General features: G+C 38.5%; 1 protein-coding gene across 1 annotated transcript in view; it reads left to right on the top strand.

The window, feature by feature from the left end:
• The first annotated feature begins 434 nt into the window (after positions 1-434).
• Positions 435-16,268, top strand: part of fam135b (family with sequence similarity 135 member B) — a 65,446-nt gene continuing 49,612 nt past the window's right edge. The window contains exon 1 of the mRNA XM_059509114.1: positions 435-720. The gene's annotated coding sequence lies outside the window, so the exon portion shown is untranslated. The remainder of the gene's footprint in view (positions 721-16,268) is intronic.

Here is a 16,268-nt window from a genome sequence, read left to right as displayed (position 1 = left end):
TTTAGTGCATAGCACACACACTGTTTGTTTAAACCAGCAATATGAATCCAATGAATGCTAGTTAACTTAAATATGTAATCTGATTATGAATAGCAGAGATTTAACAGTCACAGGCAGGTGATCCAACCTCAAATTATAAATCTATTATTTTAGGTGCATTTATGTATTGATTGGTTGATGGCCCTGCTTAATTTAAAGCAGCTTAATTAAATATCAGTCCTAATCTTAAACTGTAAATGCAGAGACACATTTAGTGTGTTAAACAAGGGTAAAGCTGACTTATCTCACATTTATTGACACTGACGTAAGCCTGTACGCATAGTGCATCTGAAAACACAGAGCACACATCCATCACTTATTATCATGCATCCAGCCCCAGCCTCAGAAAGAGAGAGAGAGAGAGAGAGAGAGAGAGAGAGAGAGAGACCAAGCAAGTGGCGCTGCAGCACTTAGGCAGATTGGACATCATCACTGGAGGTGGGAGAACGCAAACATGCTACCGCAGCACGCAGGAGCTGAATGATCACCATGGCAACAACAGCATCAGCATCAGTACCAGAAGCAGCAGCAGCAGCCGTGAGCCGCTAATGTCCGTGTCAACACTGAGACCTGCTCCGGCTCTCTACACACACTCTCTCCCTCTCAACTTAATGACATAGGATCAAAGCGGGTGCGCGGATCACGCCTTTAGGTTGTGCAGCAGCGCCGTCGCACAGGCAGGTAAGGTGACGGATGTTTACGCTCTTTCTTTGTTATTGTTCATCAGTGTTTGGCTCAAATAGACTGTGGACATGCTTTTAACTGGTGTTTCCTAATGACTGTCTGGTAGGTTTGGTCTTTAAGCCGCTCTTAGATGGACAGGCAGGGAAATATTCCATTATCCGGCATAAATCCCTGTTTGGAGCATATTGGATGCATATTCTGCCAATGCAACATGCCAGCCATCTGGCTCCATCAGAAACACCCAGCACTGTATTTCTAAAAGACAACAACACATTTGAAGCATGTGACATTAATGTTGACTTGAACAGTATGCCGTGTGCTGGACACCAAGGTTTGGAATGATTTGATTTAGGTGCATGTACACTAATTCGCTTTCTGCTCTGTTAGAGGGCTACTATGATGGGTCAGACACAGTTCAATCAAAACCTGAAGGAACTGTTTAGGCATATGAATCAAGACAAGGATTTGCATGATGCAGTTTTGTATTACAGTGAGGAGAATTTGTGGTCTTCCTTCATGTATTTGATTGTAAACATCTCTTCTAGCTCTCTGAGAGATTTCATGTAATGAGGTGTTTCTAGCAGGGCTGAACTGACAAAAACAGCCTGCTGAAGACTCAAGAAACTCCAGCTTACAGGAGCTCACTAAAACCACTGGAGTTTTACTCAGGAGTTATTCAGCATGGGACTATTTCACAAGATCAACAGATCTAAATTCTTCTAAATGCATAATCCGAGCTGAAGAACTGGAATGGCGTGTATCTGTGAAGGTCAATAAATTTGACATTCACAGCGTCGTCTTGGCAAGCTGGCTTTGGATCTATTATTCCAAATTACTCATCTTGTGTAGAGGAGACTTAAGAATTCAGCTCATGGCATTTGACTCAGCCTGGCATTTACAGGCGATGTGAAATCTGGAATAATCGGGACTGTTAATGAGCGCTGCAAATAATGTAGTTGGACCGTATAGATAGTGACATTCAAGTGCAAAGTTGCTAGTCCTGCAGGGGCCTGAACGCTTCTTGGCATGTTTAACGGATGGGTCCTGGGCTTGCCGGAGGACACGAAATACCCCAGAGGCTTGCATGCTCTAACCAATGTGATAAAACAGCAGATTTTCCAGCAGACTTCCGATCGGCCAGGTCTGTCCACACTGCTCCAGGCGAAATGTACAGGATGATCTTGTGGAAATGCTGGGAGAAAGAAAAACAGACGAGTTTAGTAATTGTAGATCATCTAGAAAAAAAATCTACCCTTTTTTTTTTTAAGAATCATATAAATGATTTAAGAATCATTTATATGTTTGGCTTTAGAGGTACAGTTGAATTATTCTGTGCCCTGTGATTTAATGACAAACCAAACCTCCCATCTCACCCAACTCCACCCAGTCTTCTGTTTGTATGTACCAAAGTAGAAGCTTGTGACCTTTTGAGTGTCACAGCCAGCTTACTTGGGAAAAAGACTACACTATTATTCCATACTATTATGTAGTCTACTATTTTGGAAGGAAATAGCATGCATGAATGTACTGTATGTTGACAAACTACAGCATTAAATGTTCCAGTTTAACAGCATTATTCATTGCCGTTCCTGCCGACTGTATTGTGTCAGCTGATGTGTGCCGTCTAAAATGTTGTTGGATGTTTCCTGAGCAAAGTCAGCAGTTTTTTAAGCTTTTCTAGGCTGAATCACTGAACAAGTTGTTGCATATTTGTCTTTCTTGCCATGGCCATGTGGAGGCTAAGGTAAATTTATTATGTTTGGTTTTATTCTATATCAGTTATATTCCTGCATTGTGAATTGATTAATTTTTAAAGTACACAAAGGCTGTGCTGTATTAAAATACATTTTAATGGATTTATAAAATATATACATCTCAGAAATATTACAATGAGCTCTGAGTGAACAGGAAAACACCATGGAACCTCTAAACTGAATGGAAGAAAGCATTTGACTTACCAAACGGCTTTCTCTCTCTCTCTTATCTGTGTGTGTGTGTGTGTGTGTGTGTGTATTTATCAATTTCAGCCATGACTCAAATTTTGACATATTTCATTTTTGACAATCAATTCATTTATTTATTTGTATTATTCATTCACGTTTTATTTATATTTAATTATTATTTGTTATTATTAAAAAACGTGTGTAGTATATATATATATATATATATACATATATATATATACATACATATATATATATATATATATATATATATATATATACATATACATATACATATATATATACATATATATACATATACATATACATATATATATATATACATATATATACATATACATATATATATATACATATATATATATATACACATAGATATACATATATATATATATATACATACATAGATATACAAATATATATACATACATATACAAATATATATACATACATATACATATATATATATATATATATATATATATATATATACATATACATATATATATATACACATACATATACATATATATACACATACATATACATATATATATACATACATATACATATATATATATACATACATATACATACATATACATATATATACAGTGTTGGGAAGGTTACTTTGGAAATGTAATAGGTTACAGATTACAAGTTACCCTATTTAAAATGTAATAGTAGTGTAACTTTTTTAATTATTTTAATAAAGTAATGTAACTAATTACTTTTGAGTACATTTTGATTACTTTTATAAATTTCTAATGAATGTTAATTTGCAACTGTTAATCATCTTCAACCATTTTACACCATGCAGGTTTAACCTTAACAGTAGTGCTCAATACTGTCAGACTTCCATCATTCTTCATCACCTGAATTAAGATGATCACATTTGAACACATCCACCACACAATCAGACTTTAGTACTGCCTTTTACTTTGAGATTGATCTGAAGTTCAAAGCAGATTTAAAATCAAAAGAAATAGTTTATAGATACTGTTTTTGAAACCAAATCTTTGCATAACTACAGGCATCTAACTGCATCTAACAATGGTTTGGGGAAAAATAGTTAATAAAAAAATAAAAGCATATACATCAACTCAAATACGGTTATCTAATAAGCATGTGTCCTATTTTGTGTTCTAAACTCCTGAAACATTGGTGTCTTTCTGAAACACTGCTGTCTCTTTGTATATGATATGATGATAGTTTCTCAAAATAAGTAAAAAATGCTCATGAAGTGACTGTTCTAGAGATTTATTTCCATGAGGGGCGGACTGGGAAAAAAAATAGGCTGGGAAATCTCACACTCATACACCCACAACCCATTCTGAAACATGGACAACCCTATTTTTTTTTTTGGACCTGACATGAAAAAGATTTGAATCCTTAGGTTGGGGACATGCAACGTAATTAAGAGTTCTCTCCTGAACTGCACCTTCACTTCCATTATCCACCCATCTCTCTCATGACTTTAATAGTAATTTAAAAATGAAGATTTTTATTTGACTTTTACCATGTTTTGTAAGTGCAATTTTGTTTTTTTGGCAAATTAATTACCACTTGTATTTATTTTTACTACAAATTCCATAGTTAAACCACGGTTAGTGCCATACCATAGGCTACATTTATTTTCCTAAGGGTTGTGTTTTTGTATCCACTAGCTCCCCCTAAACTTATGATAAAATATGATGATTTGTCTGCTAACTTACTACTGTAACATTACAAAAGATAATAATGACGTCGTTTATACAGTATTTTGAGTGATTGCGAGCAATGTGCTGCTGCTGCTTGACTAAGTAAACAAAGACAAAACTACAATAGCATCTTTACAGATGAAACTGACCTGCACCTGAAACCCTGAACAGAAGTGTCGCTTCTCTGCTCCAGCTGTGCGCTTACACAGTTCACTCTGGTCTCTATCTCTCGCATTGATTACTCTGAGTCTGATCCGAACCGTTCGGCGGAGGCGCGGAGAGCACGCGAGCCCAACCATTGCCAGTCACGACTGACCGATTCATGATTTATTAGAGATTTAATTATCGAATGGCGGATTCGGAAATAATCGCTTTAGTATATTCGGCCTGCAATTATACAATAACAATATTAAAGTAGAAGGCCAAATCGTCTGCCAGGCCACCGGGTATAGTCCCGGTATTCCCGATGTCCAGTCAGCGCCTGATTTCCACAGACAGGCAGAACGTGCAGGATTCATATTCAGTCTTTTTGCGGCTTAATATTCACAGACATCAGTCCATATCGGGTTTTGATTCAAGTGTACTGACCTACTTTTGATTTATTCGTCCAAAATGCGTTATAGGCTGAATTCCATTTTTATGACTGGATTCTACGAATGTGTTTTCCGCGTCTCGGAGATTATGGGCCATATGTCTTAGTGAAATTTGGGAAAGAAATAAGCTGTATGTGGATGTGTGTAAATATTCAAATGTAATCCTCTTTGTAATCGTTACAATTTTCATAAGTAACTGTAATTTAATTACTAATTTTTTCTTAGTAACTGTAACTGATTACTGTTACATTTATTTTGTAATTAAATTACGTAACTCCGTTACATGTAACTAGTTACTCCCCAACACTGTATATATACATATACATATATACATATACATATACATATACATATATATATATATATATATATATATATATATATATATATATATATATATATATACAGTACAGACCAAAAGTTTGGAAACATTACTATTTTTAATGTTTTTGAAAGAAGTTTCGTCTGCTCATCAAGCCTGCATTTATTTGATCAAAAATACAGAAAAAACAGAAATATTGTGAAATATTATTACAACTTAAAATAATAGTTTTCTATTTGAATATACTTTAAAAAAAATAATTTATTCCTGTGATGCAAAGCTGAATTTTCAGCATCATTACTCCAGCCTTCGGTGTCACATGTAACATCCAGTCTATCACATGATCATTTAGAAATCATTCTAATATTCTGATTTATTATGAGTGTTGGAAACAGTTCTGCTGTCTAATATATTTGATGAATAAAAGGTTAAAAAGAACTGCATTTATTCAAAATAATAAAAAACATTCTAATAATACTGTATATATTCGAATAATATATTTTCTTTACTATCACTTTTTATCAGTTTAACACATCCTTGCTAAATAAAAGTATTGATTTTATTTTAAAGAAGGAAAGAAAGAAAAAAAAAATTACTGACCCCAAATAACTGACCAGTAGTGTATATTGTTATTACAAAATATTTATATTTTAAAAACATAGCTTCTTTTTTTTTTTTTTTTTTTTTTTACTTTTTATTCAGCAATATATACATATATATATATATATATATATATATATATATATATATATATATATATATATATATATATATATACATTTTCTTTATTTTCATGACTATGAAAATTGTAGAGTCACAGTGAAGGCATCAAGGGCTATTTGACCAAGAAGGAGAGTGATGGGGTGCTGCGCCAGATGACCTGGCCTCCACAGTCACCGGACCTGAACCCAATCGAGATGGTTTAGGGGTGAGCTGGAACGCAGACTGAAGGCAAAAGGGCCAACAAGTGCTAAGCATCTCTCGGGGAACTCCTTCAAGACTGTTGGAAGACCATTTCAGGTGACTACCTCTTGAAGCTCATCAAGAGAATGCCAAGAGTGTGCAAAGCAGTAATCAAAGCAAAAGGTGGCTACTTTGAAGAACCTAGAATATGACATATTTTCAGTTGTTTCACACTTTTTTGTTATGTATATAATTCCATCTATAATTCCACATGTGTTAATTCATAGTTTTGATGCCTTCAGTGTGAATCTACAATTTTCATAGTCATGAAAATAAAGAAAACTCTTTGAATGAGAAGGTGTGTCCAAACTTTTGGTCTGAAGTACATTTTCTGAAGGTGAAGAACCTCCTGACTTTTTGTTAACAGTGGGGAAAATATTTATTTAATATTTATTTTATTAAGTTCACCCACTTACAAAGAAATAAAGGGTCTGTTATTTTTATGTTAGGTTTATTTTAATGGATAGAGAAAGAACACCAATCAAACATCCAGAAAAAAACACATTATATAAAGGTAAGAAATGTATTTGTATTTCAGAGAGTGGAGTAGGGGTTTGATCCCCTACCAACCAGCAAGAATTCTGGCTCCCACAGATTGGTTATGTGCCCATGTGAAACACAGATTAGTCCTGTCACTTTAAGAAGTTACTCCTAATGTCAGCTCGTTAGGTGTATAAGACACCTGTCCATACAATCTGTATCTTCCATTCCAAACTATCTCACCACCACGTGCAAGACCAAAGAGCTGTCAAAGGATGTCAGACACAAGATTGTAGATCTGCACAAGGCTGGAATGGGCTACAAGACCATCAGCAAGAAGCTTGGTGAGAATGAGACAACTGCTGGTGCGATTATTTGGAAATGAAGAAATACAAAAACAACATCAATCAGCCTCGGTCTGGAGCTCTGTTCAAGATCTTGCCTCATGGGGTAAGGATGATCATGAGAAAGGTGAGAGATCAGCTCAGAACTACATGGGAGGAGCTTGTTAATGATCTTAGACAGTTGGGACCACAGTCACCAAGCAAACCATTGGTAACACACTATGCCGCAAGGTCCCCCTGCTCAAGAAGGTGTAGCACACGTGTCAATTAATATTGAACTTGTTACTAATATTCACTATAGGCCAGTAGGTTCGACTATGGAGGTGTAATAACGACAACACTGGTTAAATAATAAAGTAAATCTTTGTATTTAAATGAATGATTGGAAGTAATGGTTGATATAAAATAAATAAATAAATTGAAATAAATTAAATAAACAATTTGTGACAGTCTTTTGATCAATATCAAACCACAGTTATATGGATTCAATTCACAATCAATGAACAATTTCACTTGACTCTGTTCGTTCAATTAGTTGGATATACCCTCTAGGCTATAAGAATATCCTAAATTACTACACCTTCAAAATCAGTGTCAAATACAACCCTATAATCCTTTACAAATGGTCACAATTGTAAATGTTGACAACTCACTGAATCACATTCAACAATAAACTCAACCGAATTGAACAAAATACAAACAAATAGTTCAGTAGCCAGCAGCTCAATGAATCAGTTCAAAAGGTTGTTTGAAAAGTTCAGTTCAAGTTCATTTAGAGGCTCAGATTCAAAAATTCGTTTCGGAAGATTCAATCCAAAAGATTCGATTAAAAAAGATTCAGTTCGTAGAATCCAAAGTTCCTTAGAATCGTAAAATGATTCTATAGTTTCAAAGAAAAATCTGTTGTGCAGAAAAATAAAATACTCTTTGAGCAGTCTTTCAAAAACAAAGCTCAGTCCTGTTTAGAAAAAAACTATCAGGCAATCAGAACTTTCCTACCCGAATCCACATGTGTTGATTTGAACTCAAATTTGAAATCATTCAATGTTCATCTCACTGGGAAGGCTCGCCATCTTAGATCGTTGCGCCGAAATGAACGCAGTTCCAGCAGGACAAAAAAACCCGACCAAATCCAAAGAAAATAGATCATATAAATGTCTCTTTTTCAATCCTCTCTGTCGATCTAAACTTTTACAAAAAGTTATGCTGCTGCTTGTCTCGCAGTAACGCAGAGAATGTAAAATGGCTTCCCCCATACAGAACTAACGTGGTGGGGCGGGACATCAACAATAAATCTCACGTAATTGGACAATCATTAAGATGTCAATCATCACACTGAAATGCGTTTTTTTTGATTTTATCATTTTTCTTGCACTCTTTAATAATTTCTGGTTAGTTTTAACAACTCTTTATTTAATTCCTTTTTATAATTAATTTGTTTAATTATAAAGGGTTACATTCTCCCCTCTTAAAGATAAGCAAGTCTCTTTGCGTTTTGTCCTTTACTTGACCCTTCAGTAACTCTTGGGCAGCACTAAATCAGTTATAGGTATATCAGCAAGACTCATTGAATTAACTACTGCCTCACTCAATGACTGGAACAAGTTTTGGACTACTGAGGTAAGGGGATTACCCAACTGTGGGTAATGGAATTTCTTTGGAGGTTTTTGGACCCTGTTTGATCTTCTTAGATTTTGATCTACACTTGATCTTGCATATGCATTAACTGGTTCTGTTTCTTCTTCCAGATCTTGAGCATCCGTGGATATATTTTTTTCCTCCTCATCACCAGTTGGATCGGATGAAGGTAAGTATCCTCCTCCAATTTCATTTCCTGTTGGTATAGTTTCTTGTACGTCAGGATCTGCAGGTTCATACATTTCTGTCACCTCTCCTAAACTTTCATCCAGTGGGAGACTGTTAGCTGGACCGTTCACAGTCTGGGGTAATTCTGTTTCATGAGGTAGTTCTGGCTCCTGAGGTAAGTCAGATCACTGAGGTAAGTCTTTTTCTTTCCCATCAGCCGCTTTTGACTTCGCGGTGTCATATGCATAGATAATCTTTGTTTTTCCAACAGGAATTCTACTGAATATGCAAATTTCATCCTCTGAATCTGATTGTTCCTCATTTAACAGTTCTCTCTTTCTTTGGCTTTGTGTCTTAGGCTTGGAGATGCTTACTGGGTCGGGAACACTCTCCTCAGAAGAAGTAAGGAAACCACAAGGTAATAATAGATCCCTGTGCAACACTCGTAGAGGAACATCCTTATCTTGTGGACGAACTTTATAAACTTGCAGGTCTCCTACTCGTTCCACTACTATATGGATAGTAGATTCCCACTTGTCTGCGAGTTTATGTTTTCCCCTGATTCGGACGTTCCTCACTAGGACTTTATCTCCCACTTCAAGAGTTGACTCTTTCACTCGTTTGTCGAATCTGTCCTTATTCCTTCTTGCAGACTTTGAAGTGTTTTGAGTGGCGATTCGGTAACTCTCCTCAAGTCTGGCTTTGAGACTTTGAACATATTTGGAATGCGACTCATGGACAGGTTTTTCTACGGGTAGCCCAAAGGCTAAATCGACCGGTAGTCTGGGTCGCCTCCCAAACATGAGCTCATAAGGCGTGAATCCAGTTGTCTCGTTTTTTGTGCAATTGTAGGCGTGCACTAATGGTTTCACAAAGTCGTGCCAATGTGACTTATCCTGTTCCTTCAAGGTACCCAACATGTTTAGGAGTGTCCTATTGAAGCGCTCAACGGGATTACCACGAGGATGATAGGGAGTTGTCCGTACCTTGTGAATTTTTGCCATCTTGCAAAGCTCTTTGATGAGTTTGGATTCAAAGTCGGCTCCTTGATCACTTAGTATCCTCTCCGGGAAACCATAGTGGACAATGAATCCATCCCAAAGGCACTTAGCCACAGTCCTGGCTTTCTGGTTGTTGGTGGGTATGGCGACCGCATACTTGGTGTAATGGTCCGTCATGACAAGTACATTCTGGACATTACTTCGGTCTGGTTCGATGGAAAGAAAGTCTATACAGAGCAACTCAAGGGCCCGTGTAACCTGGATGTTGACCAAGGGGGCAGATTTCTCTGGCAAAGCTTTCCGCATCACGCACCGTTCGCAGGTCTTAACCTTCCTCTCAACATCAGCACTCATCTTTGGCCAATAGAAGCGAGAACGGACAAGGTCGAGGGTGCGATCTACTCCCATGTGGCCCATCTGATCATGCAGGCTCTCCAGCACCATAGCACGGAACTTAACAGGTAACACCAATTGGTAAGTTGTTTGATCATCCCACTGCCGTCGTCTGTACAGAATTCCATCTTTCAGTTCCAAGCGGTTCCACTCCCTCAGCAACAAGGAAATGTCTGGACATTCATACATCACTGCCCGGCACGGCATTTGACCTTCTTCCAGGTGACTGATGACTTGGTTCAGAATCACATCTTCCCTTTGTTCACGTTTCAGGTCTATGTCAGTTAAACCGGGTACTGCAGACTCATCTTCAGTCAGGTCTTGAGTAAAGCAACCAGGAATTGCATTCTGCTCCATTGCCAGGGACTCCACTAGAGCATGAGGAGTTTCACATCCTTTCTGAACCAGATGCTTGTCCCACACAGCTTGTACAACAGCACAGTCCATGACAAAACCTTCATCTCCACCCAGATGCTTGGCGGCGAATTGCTGTATCCGTTCAAGTTCCTTTTGTGATACCATGTCATTTATCAACTCGCCATGGGGACGTCTTGATAACCCATCCGCATCTTGGTTTTGCTTCCCTGATCTGTAGGTCAGATCAAAGGAGAAAGTAGCTAACACTGACAGCCAACGATAACTTATGGCATCAAGCTTTGCGGAAGTTAGGATGTAAGTAAGAGGATTACTGTCAGTTATGACAGAGAAGTGATAGCCATACAAGTAGTCAGAGAATTTCTCGGTCACTGCCCACTTTAAAGCAAGAAACTCCAACTTATGGGCAGGATATCGAGACTCACTTCTGGAAAGACCTCTACTGGCGAAAGCTATGGCTTTTTTCTCCATCTTGCTCCTGATATAATGCAGCGCCAAGACCTATGGTGCTCACGTCTGTGTGGAGGATGTAAGGTAAGGTCGGGTCTGCAAAACCAAGCACAGGTGCACTAGTAAGTTTGGAGATAATTGTGCTGAATGCTTCATCACAAGCAGTTGTCCATCGGCTCCCAAATGACTCTTTTGGGTTAAAATAGCTTCCTTTCAACTCACTGTTCATGGTCTTACAATTCAGTGGGGCATAACCAGCAGTTAATTCATTTAGGGGTTTCACTATCTTGGAATAATCGCGGATGAACCGTCGATAGTATCCCGAAAATCCCAAGAATGATCTAAGCTCCTTTAGGTTCTTTGGTTTTGGCCAGGTCTTAAGAGCACTGATCTTTTCAGGATCTGTCTGGACTCCTGTCTCCGAAATTATGTGGCCAAGGTACCGGACTGAAGTTTGGAAGAACTTGCATTTTTCTGGGGATAACTTCAACCCATACTCTCTTAGTCTTCTCAGTACTTTTAGAAGCCGTTCTTCATGCTCCTCAGGGGTCTGGGAAAACACTATTAAGTCATCAAGGAACACCAAGACCTCTGTGAGATGTAGATCCTCCATACACTTTTCCATTAATCGTTGGAATGTACTTGGTGCACTGGTAATTCCTTGAGGCATCTGATTAAATTCCCAAAATCCTAAGGGACAAGAGAAAGCAGTTTTGTACTTGTCAGACTCCTCCATTTCTATCTGGTAGTAACCAGACTTTAAGTCCAGGACAGAGAACCATTGAGAACCTGTCAAGGCTGAAAAAGACTCCTCAAGGTTCGGCAAAGCGTAGGAATCCTTCACAGTTTGTGAATTAAGCTTCCTGTAATCCACACATAGTCTTACGTCGCCATTCTTCTTACGTACGACTACGATTGGGGATGCAAAAGGAGACTCAGATTCACGGATGACTCCTGACTCTTTTAACTCTTGCAAATGGCGTCTGACAGCAGCCAGGTCATGAGGATGGATAGGGCGTGCCCTTTGCTTGCAGGGAGTTTCGTCAAACAGCTTGATGTGATGCTTTACTTTGGATGTTCGTCCAAAATCAAGGTCATGTTGCGCAAAGACATCAGACATATCACTGAGCTTCTTACTGATCCTATCCCTCCACTCTTTGGGCAACGGTGAGTCGCCAAAGTCAAAAGTAATCACTGCTTCCGAACAGCTCTGACCAGCAGGTACAGATTTCACCTCGCGTTCTTGAGGGATGATACTCTCGATGGCATGCATTTCAGCAACCACAGCATTTGGCTGCAGGACTACATCCCGATGAGACTCATTCCGTAGCTGGACATTCAGCTTTTGCGTTGGAAACGATGGCACTTGAACTACACCTCTTTGGAAAAGAACACCCCCAGGAAGGGAAGAGTTTGATGGGGGCTCCAGAAGAACACATTCATTAGTGGTTAAGCACTCCACATTTGCTTTTCCACAGAGAGCAACTGTCTGCTGTGCTGGAATGACGACGGGCTCCTTGCTTTGTAGTCTCACCAGTCCAAGGCATCCATTGGCATTCTGTTTATGCCGTAATTCCAGAGTTTTAAGCACAGCACAGTACCCGTATCGTGGAGAATGGTTTTCAAGGATATTCAAGTCAGAACATTTAGTATACAGAGAATCAAGCGTATTCATTCCGATTAAGACTTGAGATTGTTTTTCAGATTTGAAGTCAGGAACGACTAGTGCCAGTGTGGAAATTTCAACCTCAGATCCGACCATGTCTTCTGGAAAAGTTATTGGAATTTCTACATATCCTTTGTATGGAACTGGCTGACCATTTGCTCCAGTGACCTCAAGCAGAGGATTCAGGGGCTTAATGGGATGATTAATCAAACAAGCTTGGTAGAAGGACCAAGGAACTGTGGTCGCCTGCGACCATGTGTCAAGTAAGCAGTGACATTCAGTACCTGAAATGTTGACTTGTGCTGTACACTTGGATCCGACCAGACGATGAACACGGAATTTGTGGTGTGGAGTAGATTTGTGGTGTGGGCCTGAGTTTATTCTGGGGGGACTACTTTTAGGTTCACTAGTTCCAGTTTGTCCCGCAACTGGAACTGTTAGGCGTTTAAAGAAGCTGTACCGACATGACTGCTCTCTTGATCCCACTCTTGTTGCTTCAACCGCAGTTCGTTCCTTTTCTTTTCAACTAGCCTGGGGTTCGGAGAATTTTCACACGTAACAGATATGTGGCCATCTTCACCACATCTGAAAGAGTAACCAGGGCGTGGTCTGGATTTCGTGACAGGATCACCGGTTGACTTGAACGCTTGTTTGACAAACTCAGGAGTGGTGAAAGAGGGTGATGTCTTATGCTTGGGTTTGACAGTCTTTCTGGGCTTTGGAAGAGTCAATGAAGTTAACTGTTCCTTTAACTCAGCTATTTGCTTCTTCAACTCAGCAGTCTCAAACAACAACTTTGACTTGTGAGGGGATATGCTTGCAACGGCAGTATCTTGGCTATAAGCATGAGCAGATCTAGGTAATGTTTGTGGTTTCTGCTTAGAAGCACTGATGTGGCTTTTCATGCGCACCCATTTCTGTGCACTCTTGCCTTCTCTGGTTCTAAGGGAACGTAGTAAGTCTTGGAACTCGATAGGGTCGTCTCTACGAGTTTCGAGACGAAGCTCAGCAATAAGGATGTCATCCCAACAGCCTCTGGGAAACTGCCGCAGAAGATGATGGTTGGCCTCAGATGATTTAATCCCACCTCCTCTGACTGCCTTGCTCAGAGCAACTTGAAGCCTTTGGAGATAGCTAGATGCTTTCTCTCCCTCATTCTGAAATGTGTTCATGAATTTTGAGAACAACTCATCACCATCATCAATTGCACCATAAGCTGCATCAAGCACATTAAGGTAAGCTCTGGGAGAAGCACGGGGCCCTAAAGACTTGACAATATCAGTGGCAGGAGGTAAGAGACTCTCCATAATTCTCCTTACTCTTTGTAAGTCAGACACAGAAGGGTCATCAAAGAGTAATTCAACATTACAACGCCAAGTGTCATAATCAGATTCATTATTGGGCTGTGGAACTCTGCCTGAGAATGGACGGAGCCTAACTACAGCAGTGGATGGAATTGTTGCAGCGACTTCACTCTTAACGATATGCTCCACAATAACTTTCTGCACCTCAGCAGGATTGAGCTGAATGTGACTCATGGTACCTGACAACTGTTTTTCAGACCTTGGCAAGTCATCTTGATCAAGTGTTGGATCATTGAGAATGGAACGAGGACTCTGGACATTCCTCTTGGAGGCATTCTGCTCTTTAGTGGAATTTAACTCATCAAGCGCAGACTCATCTGCATCCACCTCATCTGGAATTAAGGAGCTTGAGATCTGAGAGAGTTCTTCTCGTAGCAGAGCATTGAAGGATTTTCCACTTTGCTTAGCAATGGTTCTCAGGGTGGATAAGTAAGAGGTTGTGGCACCAAAACTCTCCTCACAAGAGTAGACACTGCTCAGGGCTCTTATCTGGTAGGTTAAGCTTGGGTCGCCTTTATCTGTGTAGCTAAAGGGTAGCAAGGGACTTATTGATTCAATAGCTGATCCATAGTTGTACTCTACAATGGAGTGGCCATGGTACTTGGACTCAGGATCGTTAATGGGAAGGACCCTTGTGATGGAACCATGACGTTTTAGAAGATCAAGGACCTCTTCATCCTCAAGAGTGTTAATTGGTCCACTTAATAGAAAAGCATTTGAAATTTTTATACTTTCCTTCTGTACTATTTCCATGTTCTCAAGGTCAATTTACTTGCCACACTAATAAACTGATTTGAATGTCTCTTTCGTCTATTTTTGCTCTTTGGATGTTAAGTAGGAGTAAAGCTATTAATTACACCTCCTGGCTGGCTCGCCACTAATTATGTAGCACACGTGTCAATTAATATTGAACTTGTTACTAATATTCACTATAGGCCAGTAGGTTCGACTATGGAGGTGTAATAACGACAACACTGGTTAAATAATAAAGTAAATCTTTGTATTTAAATGAATGATTGGAAGTAATGGTTGATATAAAAAATAAATTGAAATAAATTAAATAAACAATTTGTGACAGTCTTTTGATCAATATCAAACCACAGTTATATGGATTCAATTCACAATCAATGAACAATTTCACTTGACTCGGTTCAATTAGTTGGATATACCCTCTAGGCTATAAGAATATCCTAAATTACTACACTTTCAAAATCAGTGTCAAATACAACCCTATAATCCTTTACAAATGGTCACAATTGTAAATGTTGACAACTCACTGAATCACATTCAACAATAAACTCAACCGAATTGAACAAAATACAAACAAACAGTTCAGTAGACAGCAGTTCAATGAATCAGTTCAAAAGGTTGTTTGAAAAGTTCAGTTCAAGTTCATTTAGAGGCTCAGATTCAAAAATTCGTTTCGAAAGATTCAATCCAAAAAATTCGATTCAAAAAGATTCAGTTTGTAGAATCCAAAGTTCCTTAGAATCGTAAAATGATTCTATAGTTTCAAAGAAAAATCTGTTGTGCAGAAAAATAAAATACTATTTGAGCAGTCTTTCAAAAACAAAGCTCAGTCCTGTTTAGAAAAAAAACTATCAGGCAATCAGAACATTCCTACCCGAATCCACAGGTGTTGATTTGAACTCAAATCTGAAATCATTCAATGTTCATCTCACTGGGAAGGCTCGCCATCTTATATCGTCGCGCCGAAATGAACGCAGTTCCAGCAGGACAAAAAAACCCGACCAAATCCAAAGAAAATAGATCATATAAATGTCTCTTTTTCAATCCTCTCTGTCGATCTAAACTTTTACAAAAAGTTATGCTGCTGCTCGTCTCGCAGTAACGCAGAGAATGTAAAATGGCTTTCCCCATACAGAACTAACATGGTGGGGCGGGACATCAACAATAAATCTCACGTAATTGGACAATCATTAAGATGTCAATCATCACACTGAAATGCGTTTCTTTTTGATTTTATAATTTTTCTTGCACTCTTTAATAATTTCTGGTTAGTTTTAACAACTCTTTATTTAATTCCTTTTTATAATTAATTTGTTTAATTATAAAGGGTTACATTGGCACATGTACAGGCCCATTTAAAATTTGCCAAAATCA

The sequence above is a fragment of the Carassius carassius genome, chromosome 25, assembly GCF_963082965.1.
Source record: "Carassius carassius chromosome 25, fCarCar2.1, whole genome shotgun sequence".
NCBI classification, from domain to species: domain Eukaryota; kingdom Metazoa; phylum Chordata; class Actinopteri; order Cypriniformes; family Cyprinidae; genus Carassius; species Carassius carassius.
The sequence above is the reverse complement of the archived record's forward strand: the minus strand, read 5'-3'. Positions and strand labels throughout refer to the sequence as shown.